The sequence below is a fragment of the Odocoileus virginianus genome, chromosome 10 (assembly GCF_023699985.2).
Source record: "Odocoileus virginianus isolate 20LAN1187 ecotype Illinois chromosome 10, Ovbor_1.2, whole genome shotgun sequence".
Classification (NCBI taxonomy): Eukaryota; Metazoa; Chordata; class Mammalia; order Artiodactyla; family Cervidae; genus Odocoileus; species Odocoileus virginianus.
This window is the reverse complement of record NC_069683.1, coordinates 14,825,189-14,836,424: the sequence shown is the minus strand read 5'-3', so window position 1 is coordinate 14,836,424 and position 11,236 is coordinate 14,825,189. Positions and strand designations below refer to the sequence as shown.

The window sequence follows — 11,236 nt, the reverse complement described above, 5'->3', positions numbered from 1 at the left end:
GATTATCAGAACAAGATTTTTTTTTTTTTTCCAGGATGAATATGCTATTTGTTATTTTCCTTTTAGAGGAATTTATCTTCTAATTCTGCTTTGCTAAAGCTAACACTTATTGATTTATTTGATTCACTCCTTCATTCACTAGGTATTTATCAAATCCTTACCAGGTGCCAGATGCTGCGAATTAGACAGTGGAAGTGAATGGTTCGTGAATCCTCGGTCGTGAGCACCTGTGATCTGCTCTGGGGTAATGGTCTGAGTGGACCCAGGGTCTTGTCGCAAAGGCTGGCCTCAAAAAGAGGGAGCCAGAATGCAAACATTCTGGGGGCGCTTAATGGAGTGAAGCTGTTTATGCTGGGGAAGCATTTCTATAAACTGCACATGGGGCCTTTTATCCACCTTATAATTGGCTCAGGCTCCTCTGTAACTGGGGATAAATCAGACATAAGCCTGTCTCTAGGTTTATTAGAGTTTTACATATTTGGAATAAAAAGTAAGGGATCTGGCAGGCAGTAGCAGAGAAAGAGAAAAACGTTGGTAGAAGGAAAAAAGCAGGAGGAGAGACGCTGGACCAATGGGGTCGAACCTCGTCCTGCTGCAAGTCAGCAGACGAACTTGGCTTCCACGGACCTGCTGGGTTCTGGGAGGTTCCACAGCTGCACGGCAAGTCAGCTGGATAGAATCACTTTTGATAAACCAGGAAATACTCCCCTTTGCCTCTCCTCTGGGAGTTTTTATTCCCTATCTTCCCTTGCAAGCCTCTCAAACTTCCTCTTTTGTCAGAATGCTAGACGGAGGTCAGTAGACACCGCCGTGCAAAACAAGAGAAAGTCAGAGAAAAGCTGACCGTTGCCTAATGCTTGTTAACTCAGGAACGAGAGCCACTCCATATTTTGTTGGTGGAGGGGTCTCGAAGGTCAGTTCACTTATTGGCACATGGACTAGCTGTTCCCATTAAATGAGTCAGTCACCATGTGAACATTAATTTGAGTAAATGAATCAGCCTCTCTCTGAGAAAGAAGAAAGATGCCATTAAGCAGTGTGGACGTGTACCATCACACACACTTACGTAAGCGCAAACATGTTCCATCACACACACACACACAGATATATACCATTACATGTAGCATGTATACACATTGTAAGCATAGATGTGTCCCCTTACACACACACACACACTCAAGCAGAAGGCTAGCCAACCATCCCAGTTCCTTCCATCTCTGAGGTCCCGGGAGCTCACAAGTCCTGTCACCATGACAGCCAAGTGCAGCTCTGTCCTTGGAGCTGGCCCGGCAGGGAGCCAGGCTTCTCAGCTCTGCTCTCTGTAGCTATCTGGCACCTGAGCACGTGGAACGAACATCAAAATCCAGGACCACGAGGTGGCCGCACCTTCTCGCCGCCCACGCAGTACACACCCCAGCGGCCTGAGAGCCCTGCGCGACCCCTGGAGGCCACTGAGCCCCACACAGGCAGCCCTTCCCGGCTAGACGGAGCTCGAAGGCCAGTCGCCCGGCCTGTGCCACAGAAGTCAAGGCCACTGCAGGCGGAGCATCTAGGCTTCTTTCTGGTTCTGCTGCTGCCCTGCTCGGTGAGTTGCTCTGCCTCCCTGAATCTCACTTTGCTCACCTGTAAAATGGGGATAGGTCTAAGAACCACAGGGTTATCGGGAAGAACAGAGAGCCAATGTGTGTGAAGGAGTGAGTCAGGATATAGAAACTGGACTCCGGAATACGGCTGCCTGCCTGGGTTCAAATTCCATCTCACCAGCTAGGGCATCAAGGACAGGCAACTTAATCTCTCTAAGCCTTTGTTTTCCCCTCTGTAGAAGGGGGACACTAATGGATTCTTCCTTGTAGGATTTTTGGGAGGAACAGAGTACAGTGTTAAGCGAGCTTCCTGGGCTTCAGTAAGAGCTCAAGAAAGTTCTTGTCTGCGGCCTTTGCAGCTTAGCCTCCTTCCAACCACACAGTATGCTCACAGCACCGAGTGTATCAGTGAGACTCGGTCTGCAAGGAAAATAAGCAGAACGGTCTTGAATACTTGCCCTGTGCCCTCTAGAAGCACTTTCCATGTGCTATTTCAATGAATCTTGAGGAGGAGGAAACTGAACTTCAAGGAGGTTAAGTCGCAGCCCCAGTCTAATCTGCTCCAGAGTCCAAAGAGTTGCAACATGCTAACACTGCAAGGAAATGGATCTTAATCCCAATGACTTCCCTGTTGGCTTGAGTGTCCCAGATGAGGGGTCCAGGGCCCATGGGCAGAACTGCCCTTGGCCAAAGACCCATCTCTAAGGGCTTTCTGCAGTCAATTCCTGGATATTGCCTAAGGCCCCCGATTGACCAAAAATGTGCATGGCCACGTCCTTCTTTGGAAGCTGTTTTCATCAGAGGGCAGAAAGGGTTGACACAGGCTCTTAGTTTAGGGAGTAGAGGTGTGGGGTTTGCTATTAGGTCAGACTGGGAAGTCGGTAGCCACTAGCAACTTAGGCGCTGACAACAGAAAATGAGGCAGGTGGTTTGGTCAAAAGAACACCGATTTGGAAGCAGGACTCAACTTCGCCCAAACTCTGAAGTCAACTTGCTGGCAGATGGATAAATGGTTGCTACCCACCCTGGGCTTAATGTCAGTGTTTTCATCTGTGAAGTGAGAAGTCTGTTTTACAGGGTGAGTCTTAACCTTAAAACTTTTCTGATTGCATTGATGGTTCAATCACCCAAAGAAAGGTAGGGACCATATACATTCTCTGTTCTTACTCAGGGTTGTATGTCCAGGTACGGAGCCACTTCCTTGCTCACAGTTGCATCTTCAGGAATTTTTATTGGATTGACTGAATTGTACCAGGAGGACCCTGAGTCCTAAACACAGATGATAAAGATGATTTAAAAAACTGAAACTTGGAATTGTTACTTGCTTTCTGGTTTTCAAAACCCCTTTGCAGATGTCATCTTCTGCAATGTTTACAACTGCCCCGTGGGGTAGCTCCTATCATCTTCCTTTACAAAAGCACAGGCAGGCTGAGAGAAGTTAGGCCACTTGACCAAGGTCACACGCCAGAATGTTCAGTGCCAGGATGACCCTCTTTCTGACCTCTTCCCTGCCCACCACTCTCTCCCTGTCTCCTGAGTATGTGCCCCCAAAGGTGGAGAAAAGAGAAAGATTTGAATTCTTGTGCATTTTTTTGCTGGGAAAATTATGGGATGTCTTTGAGCTTTTCTCTCCAGCCGTCCCCATCTAATGGAATTGTTTGGAGGCTTCAGCGAGCTGGTGCTTTAAAAAACAGCCTTATCACAGTGCCTGTCATACAGTGTACATTCCTCCTGTTAAAGATCAGGAGTCTAAAGCAGTTTTCCCATCTCTCTTTAGTCTACTCTAAAGAGAGGGAAAGTAACTTGCCCAAAACCACACAGCTGGGACACAAAAGAGCCGGATTTCAAACCTGGGTTTATCCAACCTTAAAACCCAAGCCTCTACCCAAGTAAGCACTCATGAGTGGCAGCTGCTATTGAGCTGGCCAAAAAGTTATTTCAGGTTTTTTTCCCTAAGATCTTCTGGGAAAACCTGAGCCAACTTTTAGGCTGACCCAATAGTATTGTATTACTTACTATCAGTTAATAAGGTAATGATGAAGGTTCAGAAGTATCCTTATCTGGCAGGATCTAGTCAAGGAGCTGCTTTCTGGAAAATTGGGCTACAAAATACCCAAAGGAAGCTCAACCCTGGGCCCTTCCCAGCACACCTATCCAGTGTTAATGCTAGTCTCTAAGTTGTGTCCAAACTCTTTGCGACTCCATGGACTGTAACCCGCCAGCCTCCTCTGTCCTTGAAACTGTCCAGGCAAGAATACTGGTGTGGGTAGCCGTTCCCATCTCCGGGGGATCCTCCCAACCCAGGGATTGAAGCCCGGTCTCCCGCATTGCAGGCAGATTCTTTACCATCTGAGCCCCCAGGGAAGCCCAACTACTAAGAATCCACCTCTTTTCCTGCAGAGGGTGGGGGAGGGGGCACAGGCCATCCCTTTCTCCCAGCTCCCAGCCAGCAGCATTCCTGGGGGTGGAGGAAGACCTTGGCAGGCAGGCCCTTGGGCCTGGTGCTGAAAACTCTCAGTAAGACGGGCCAGTGTCAGTGGGTGAGCTAGTTGGAGGCAGAAAAAGAGAGAAGGGGCGAGGGTGGGGAGGATCCTGTAACTGGTCCAGGCTCTGGAGGGTCAAAATCATATTCATCAAAGCTCCAAAGAGTGTTCCAAGGATTTGCAAATTTATTTCTATGAAGATCATTGCAAAGATAAACAAATTCAATCACACTCAGTTGTACATTTAATGAACTGTCATTTTTGGGGAAATGATTGCAAATTACATATAAAAAGAGACAATTCAGGAAAAAAAAAATCAGGGAGGCAATGATTAAATATTTATAATGCAGACTGCCTTGGAAAGGCTGGGTTGGAAGGTCAAGATGTCTTCTGGGAAAAGGATCTAACCCGTCAAGCATTGGTTCAGCCAGCCATCCACACATGAGGTGCACCTTGACTGAGCATTCATTATATGCCAGGGGTTTTCCAGGAGACTCCCACAACCACCCCAACTTACAATTGTAAATTGTATTTAGAATTCCCATCTAGAAATACATCAGTGCACTGAGGCTCAGAGAGTTCTGAAGTGGCCAGCTTATGGTGGCACAGGTAGGAAGTGGCACCCACGTGCCCTGAGCACTGATCCGGCCAGGTGCCGAAGGCCCGGAGATGAACAAGGCAGGGCCCCAGGACTTGAGAGGCTCACAGTCTAACCAGCCATAAATTTATAAGTGTCAGGAGCAAAAGGTCATCTCTTCTAGTGATTTCAAATTCTTTTCAAGTGAAGGACACTTTCTCCTTGAAATCTTAATGTGAGACACCAGCGTGCAAAACAGAAGAAAAGGGACCTTGCTTCTGGCTAACGCATGGAAGGAGATGTCCTTCCCTCTTCCATGGTCTTTAGGAGCAGGAACTGCCAGCCTGAACTGAGACCCACTGAGTCCCCCTAAACAGCTCATTTTACAGATGGGAACACTGAGGCCTAGAGAGGGAAGGGGATTGTCAAGATGGGCAGGACTGGGGCTCGGCTCCACGGACTCGTGTTTTGGGGCTCCTGGCTCGGCCTGAGTGCCTCCAGGATGCCAAAGCGTGGCTGCCCACTCCAGGTGTCTGCACCCAGTGGCTGCGGCACAGTTCCCGGGTTGCCCAACCGGCCACGCTCAGTGAGTTTGGGGCTTTCATGCCAATGCAACATTGTTTACAATGACAGAGAAAAATAACATCTAAGAACCCTTTGGAGGAGAGGTGAGTATTTTCAGAACCATTTGTGCTAGACCCTCAAACACCAGGCGAGTAGAAAGGGCCCTGACCTCAAAGTCAGGAGGCTTCGTTCAATGCCCAGTTCTCTGACCACCAGTGGCAGCTGGTCTGTGGTTCCTCCTAACTTTTCCCATCTATAAAATGAGTGGTTGGAGTACAGGGAATTCTCCACAAGATTGCTGCCAGGGTGGACAAACGGGGAATCTAGAACCTTTGGGGCCAGGCCACTTCTGGGTTTATGACAAGCACAGATGTGAGAATGGACCATAAAGAAGGCTGAGCGCCGAAGAATTGATGCTTTTGCTCTGTGGTGTTGGAGAAGACTCCTGAGAGTCCCTTGGACTGCAAGGAGATCCAACCAGTCCATCCTAAAGGAAATCAACCCTGACTATTCTTTGGAAGGACTGATGCTGAAGCTGAAACTCCTACACTTTGGCCACCTGATGCGAAGACCTGACCCATTAGAAAAGACCCTGATGCTGGGAAAGATTGAGGGCAGGAGGAGAAGGGGACGACAGAGGATGAGATGGTTGGATGGCATCACTGACTCAGCGGACGTGAATTTGAGGGAACTCTGGGAGATGGTGAAGGACACGGAAGCCAGGTGTGCTGCAATCCACAGGGTGATGAAGAGTCAGACACGACTTAGTAACGGAACAACGACAGACTCCAGTTGGTCTGCCATGGCCTTGACACCACCTGCACTCCTTCCTGGGGACTGCTCACCCTTCTTCACAGCCCCCACCCCACACACATTTTCTCCCTTACTGGCCTCACCCCAACCCCTCTCCGCCGTGAAGCCATCTCCCTCTCTGTCTTCCAACAGGCCACAATCTCAGCTCCTTCCTTGCTTTCATCAAAGGATGAAATCTCAGGAGGGATCCCAGAAGCCATCTGCCCTGGCCCCTAGTGGTGCAGGCGGCAACACTGATGTCAGACGAGGCAGGACTTCCCCGAGTCCATCCAGTGAGAAGGAGCGAGTCCGGCTCTCTGGAACCCAGATCACTTTCTCTAGTCCAGGACTAAACTCTCGCAGTTCCTGACTTTTGCCAAAAAGTACTTTTTGCCTAATACATTTAGAATTGGGTTTCCCGATTATGGGGCATCAGAGATTCTCAAGGAAACTTTACGGGGGCCTTTAATACCCCCAGTGGACCTCCCGGGGAGGAGGGGTGGACGTCCCTTTCCAACTCTCAGTCCTTTTGATCTGGAGTCTTGGTTTATTGCTGCTGTGTCCTTAACACTTTTTTTTTCCTTGTTAAGCTTTCTTTTTCAGAGACAGAGGGGCCTCTGGCTCCACACCTTCCCTAGGCATCAGTATCTTGTTGGAATTTTTTTTTTATTGTGGTTAAATATACATTGCTAGAATTTAATAACACTATTTTATTTTCACTGTCTTCATTTTTATGGTTACCTCCTATTTATAGTAGCGTGATGCCCGTTTTCCATTTATGGTAATGATATAACATTTCTTTGTAAAAACAAGCACATTTAAGTTTAAAAAAAAAAGGGAGAGAGCGATAAAACAAACAAATAAAAAGCCCAAGAGCTGATTTAAAGAAAGCTATTAAGCAAATGGTTCTGTCTGGTGTGCAGATATGGCCAGATTATCCATGGAGGCAGGAGAAGGGCTGAGGTCTGGGAAACTCTGACTTGGAACCAGAGCTCTCCTTCCAGCTGGGTGTCCGAATGTCCAAATGGCCTGCTCCATCCTCCTCTCACTTCTCCCTTCTCCTGCTTCGCCCTGCCTCCTTCTGCCAATCCCCGGGACCCTCAGAAACTCCATCCCTTCCTCCTGGTGCCTCTGGCCCCCACCTCCCAGGCCCCCAGCACCCTCATGGTAGGTTCACGCTTTCTTCCTCTTTAAATTTATGTGGCGCCTCTCATCCAAGAGGCCCACACAGCCGGCCTCTTCCAAGAGCATTCCAGAAACAGAGAGCCTATGGGGTTTCTCAGTGCAAAGGGTCAGCCTCTCCCCCAACCCTGTTTTGGCAGCTGAAGGGGTGAATGTGGAGCCTGAAGCCCTTTCAAGTGTTCTTTGTCCTCGTTTTACAGACACTGCACTAGTAAAGATTTTTCTTCCCTTGGGTTAGGCGTTGCTCACTCTGGGTCCATTTAAAAACTGTGGATCCAGGTTTTTTTTTTCCTCCCAGTCACTCCTCTAAGGTATTAGCCTCACCACGATTTACTCAGTGAAATAGTTGAAAGGACCAGACATCTTCGAAGTCCTTAGAAGGATGTATCCTTTTCCTGGAATGTGGGCAAGGAAAGGCAGCGACTTCCTGCCCCTTGCAAACACTGCCCGATGGCCTGACATCACCAACATTCCTATCCAAGACTGGAGTAGGTTCAACTCCTATCAGTCACTCACCCCTTAGTGCGAATCAGTTGACCAAGGGGCCTCCCGCAGAGCTTGAGGGTGTTTCAATGTCCAGGCAGCCAGGCACTGGGTATGGATGCTTCAGAACTGCGACTCCAAAAGTTGTTGCCCAGGGAAAAAGAGTTGGGCAACCCAGGCCCCCTCTCCTCTGGGGGGTTAGGGGGCACTTTCACTTGGGCTGTCTGCTTTGGTCGGCTTCCTTGCCCATTTTGTCTGGGGCAGGCAGGGGGGGGGGGCAGGTTTAGCTACTTTACAGAAAGGTTGAATATCTCGGTGAAGTCATGTGTCAGTGGCCGGAGCGGGGGATGTGGCTGAGGCAGTGGTACAAAGATGAAGAGATAAGCCCTGAGATGGAGACACAGGTCTGGCCTTTTGAAATCAAGTCATTTGCTTCTGGTCTGGGGTCCGCACCCCCCAGCCCCCTGGACCACCCCATCCCCCACTTCCTGCAGCAGCCCCTCCAGGTGTCTCTTTTAAGGACAGAGTTCAAAGCAGCCCAGGGAGAGTGAATCCCCCCTGGCTTTCAACAGGTCCTTCCAAGGCAGCGGGAAGCCTAGGAGCGAGGTCCCCACGGGGGATCATCCCACCCCCAGCCCTGAGGTCCGGTCAGGGACGTGGAGGGGGCAGCGTGGAAGTTTCCCTGGAACACATCCCCTGTCTAGGGTACCCCTGTCCCCACACCCCCAGCGGATCTCCTGAATTCAGAGGAACCAAGGGCGGGGAGGCGGGCAAGAGGGAAGGAAGGGGAGAAGAGCAGAGGGAGGCCCCAGGGGCCCCCGGGGCGAGGCCGGGATGCCGTCCAGAAGGCAGGGACCGAGGCCGGGAGGGAACGAGGGGGGCCGGCCCGCCGGAGGAGACGTGCCTTCACGGCAGCGGTGGCGGCGGCGGCGGCGGCGGCGGCGGCTGGAGACTGAAGGGGAGGAGGTTCGAGGAGGGGCGGGCGCGCGGGCGAGAGCGAGGGAGGGACGGAGCGGCGGCGGGGAGGTGGGGCCGGCGGGCGGGCGGGCGGCTGCAGCAGCCGCCGGCGACTCCGGGGCTCCAGGCTGCGGGGCGGACGCAGCGCCGAGCGATCCACCGCGGAGCCGCGCGAGGCCGCCCGAGCCCCGAGCCCCGAGCCAGCGCCGCGGCCGCAGCCGCCGTCTCGCGCCGGTCGGTCCCCGGACGCGCCGCCGCCGCCACCGCCGGGAAGGCAGCGGGCGCCGAGCAAGTTGCGAGCGCGCCTCTCCGCCCGGGGGAAAGTTTCCCCCGCGGCCGCCGACGCGAGTTGGCGCGGGGTCCGGCCGCTGCGGCTGGAAGGTAGGGGCCCCGCACCTCCGCGTCCTCCGCGCGCCCCGCCGCCGCGCCCCCCTTCGGGACTTGGGGACCCAAGTGCGCCCTCCCCGACGTGGTAGGGCTTGGGGTGGAATGGGGGGGGGGGGCTCCTAGAATGGTTCTGGGGAAGCCCGGGAACCGAGTTCTACTTCGGCTAGAGGCTGGGGAAGGGGCGGGGAAGACGTGCTCGCCCGCATCCGCGCTCCGAACCCGCCGAGGGCCGGCGGCGTCCCCCGGGGACAGGTGCAGCGCGGCCCGGCGCTCCGGGCCGGGTGAGTGGGGGGCGCCTGCAGAACGGCGCCGGGTGGGGGGCAGGTGTGGTTACGAGGTCGGGGGGCTAGGCGAGGGCTGAGTCCGGAGGGGAGGGGGTGCGCGCTACGCCGCTCTGTAAGGGGATGGGGGGCGGCGCAGGTAGGGACTAGGGATTAGGAGCGAGGATCAGGGCTGTGGGGATTGCCCGCCCCAGCTGGGCCACTGAGGGCCGGCGTCTTCGGGGTCTCTGGGAGCGGGGCGGGGGCGCCACGCTTTTCTTCGGGGGGGGTCCCCCTTTACTCCGAACGCGGTGTGTGCGGTTTGGGGAAGCCGAGACTCCGGTAGGTGCTCGGTGAATCCGAAACTCGAGCACATCCAGGTTTAGGGTCGCAGCGGGAGAACGCTTGGAGGGTTGGCGGGCACGGGTGGGTTCGCGCCGGCTTGGCGTCCGGGCCGGATTGAGGGAAGTTGGCTCCCGCCAGGGGGCGCCCTTCTCTGGCCCTTTCACCCCTAGAAAGGCGAGTCCTGGCTCCAGAGAGACAAACGCACGGAAATGCAGGACTTACAGACCGCAACCACAGGCCAGCCCCCAACGCCCGGGGGACCCCCCCCCCTGAGGAGCACCGCACCCCAGGCGGGATGGGGGAGAGGGTTGGAGTGTGAAGCTAGGGTGCCCCCAGTTATAACTGTGCATTGGAAAGCTTGGCTTTCAGAAGCTGGTTTTTCTTGGGCGACCTGGCAGGATGTCTGGATGAGTAAAAAAAAATCACCCTCAGAAAAACAAAAAGGAGGGGAACTTTACATTAACAGCAAATCGGTGTGAAATGATTGGATGGGAGAATTAACTTTCTGAGGTTTCCATGGAGCCTGAAACCTAAACGCTGAATGCACCCTTTTTGTGAAAGTTGTACCTTTGTTCCAGGGATCTGGCCAGATCCCTTTCTGGTGTGTGTGGTGTTGAGGGTCTTGGGGTGTATCCTTTCTCTGGGCACAGGGTGGGGTTGATGGGGGCGCCTTAAAGACTTTAGCAGTCCAGTGGTGAATTTCTCAGTCAACAAGAGCCCCTCCTCTTGGGGTCTGGAGTCCACAGGCCGCATTCATCCGGTCATTTCACAATTATTGGTGGAAATCTGCTGTGTGTCCCACTGTGGGACCTCAGGGCCCCTGTGTGTTGAATCTGTGAGTCTGTGCTAAGGCCTTGGAAAGCAGAAAGCTGCTGGCTTCTGTGAAGAGCACCGTCTTTGCCATGTGTGGGACTGCTCAGCATTGAAGGGACACTATAGGGACTATGGTCACATCTTTCTCTAATTCTCTCCCTCCTCCCAGCACTCTGAGTGAGTACAATGGAGCAAATCTAAGAATGTGCAGTGGCCTCGTAGTGGCTGGTGGAAATTTTCATCTTGGCTCCAAACAGTGGCTCATTGGGCAGCCCCCCCACCCCCGCCTCCTTCCTCTCGTGTCCCCAGAGTCCCCTGAAAAGGTGATAGAGACCGGGTGGTCCTTGAAAGAGAGTGAGGTTCTTGCTTTCGGTATAGCAAATGTTTTTTATTGGATGCTCTCAAATTGCTGTAGGACAAAGTTGCCGTGAAGAAAGAGCAGCATGGTTTTTATTTTGCACAGCGGAGGACATGAAGGGAGGAGACAGAGGAAAGGGTGGAGAGGCCTGCTGTCTCTGGGTTTGTCTTCAAGACATTCCATGGGGCCAGAAAACAAAAGGAGTTGTTTTGTTTGTGTTCAGTTTTGTTTTTTATGACTCGTTTTTCTGCCTAGGGAAGCCTGCCCCGAATAGCCCTGCCCTTGGAACCTGGGAGTGAGCAAGGGGCCCCCAGAGGGCTGGCAGGTCTGCCTTCTACCCATCCTCCCTGCCCATCCCCTTCACAGCCAACCTGCCCCGAAAAGAAGAGGGGATTGAGACTCCGAGGGCATCTGACGTCCATGTTTGAGTACCATGTGTGGGCTCAGTCTGC

General features: G+C 52.9%; 1 protein-coding gene across 5 annotated transcripts in view; it reads left to right on the top strand.

Annotated features, from left to right (window-relative positions):
* The first annotated feature begins 8,692 nt into the window (after window positions 1-8,692).
* TSPAN18 (tetraspanin 18) overlaps window positions 8,693-11,236 on the top strand; it is a 202,231-nt gene continuing 199,687 nt past the window's right edge. For 4 of the 5 annotated variants that reach the window (XM_070473133.1, XM_070473131.1, XM_070473132.1 and 1 more), the window contains exon 1: window positions 8,693-9,002. The gene's annotated coding sequence lies outside the window, so the exon portion shown is untranslated. Of the gene's footprint in view, window positions 9,003-9,220; window positions 9,290-11,236 lie in introns of those variants that run through there. The other variant, XM_070473130.1, reaches the window with a different exon arrangement.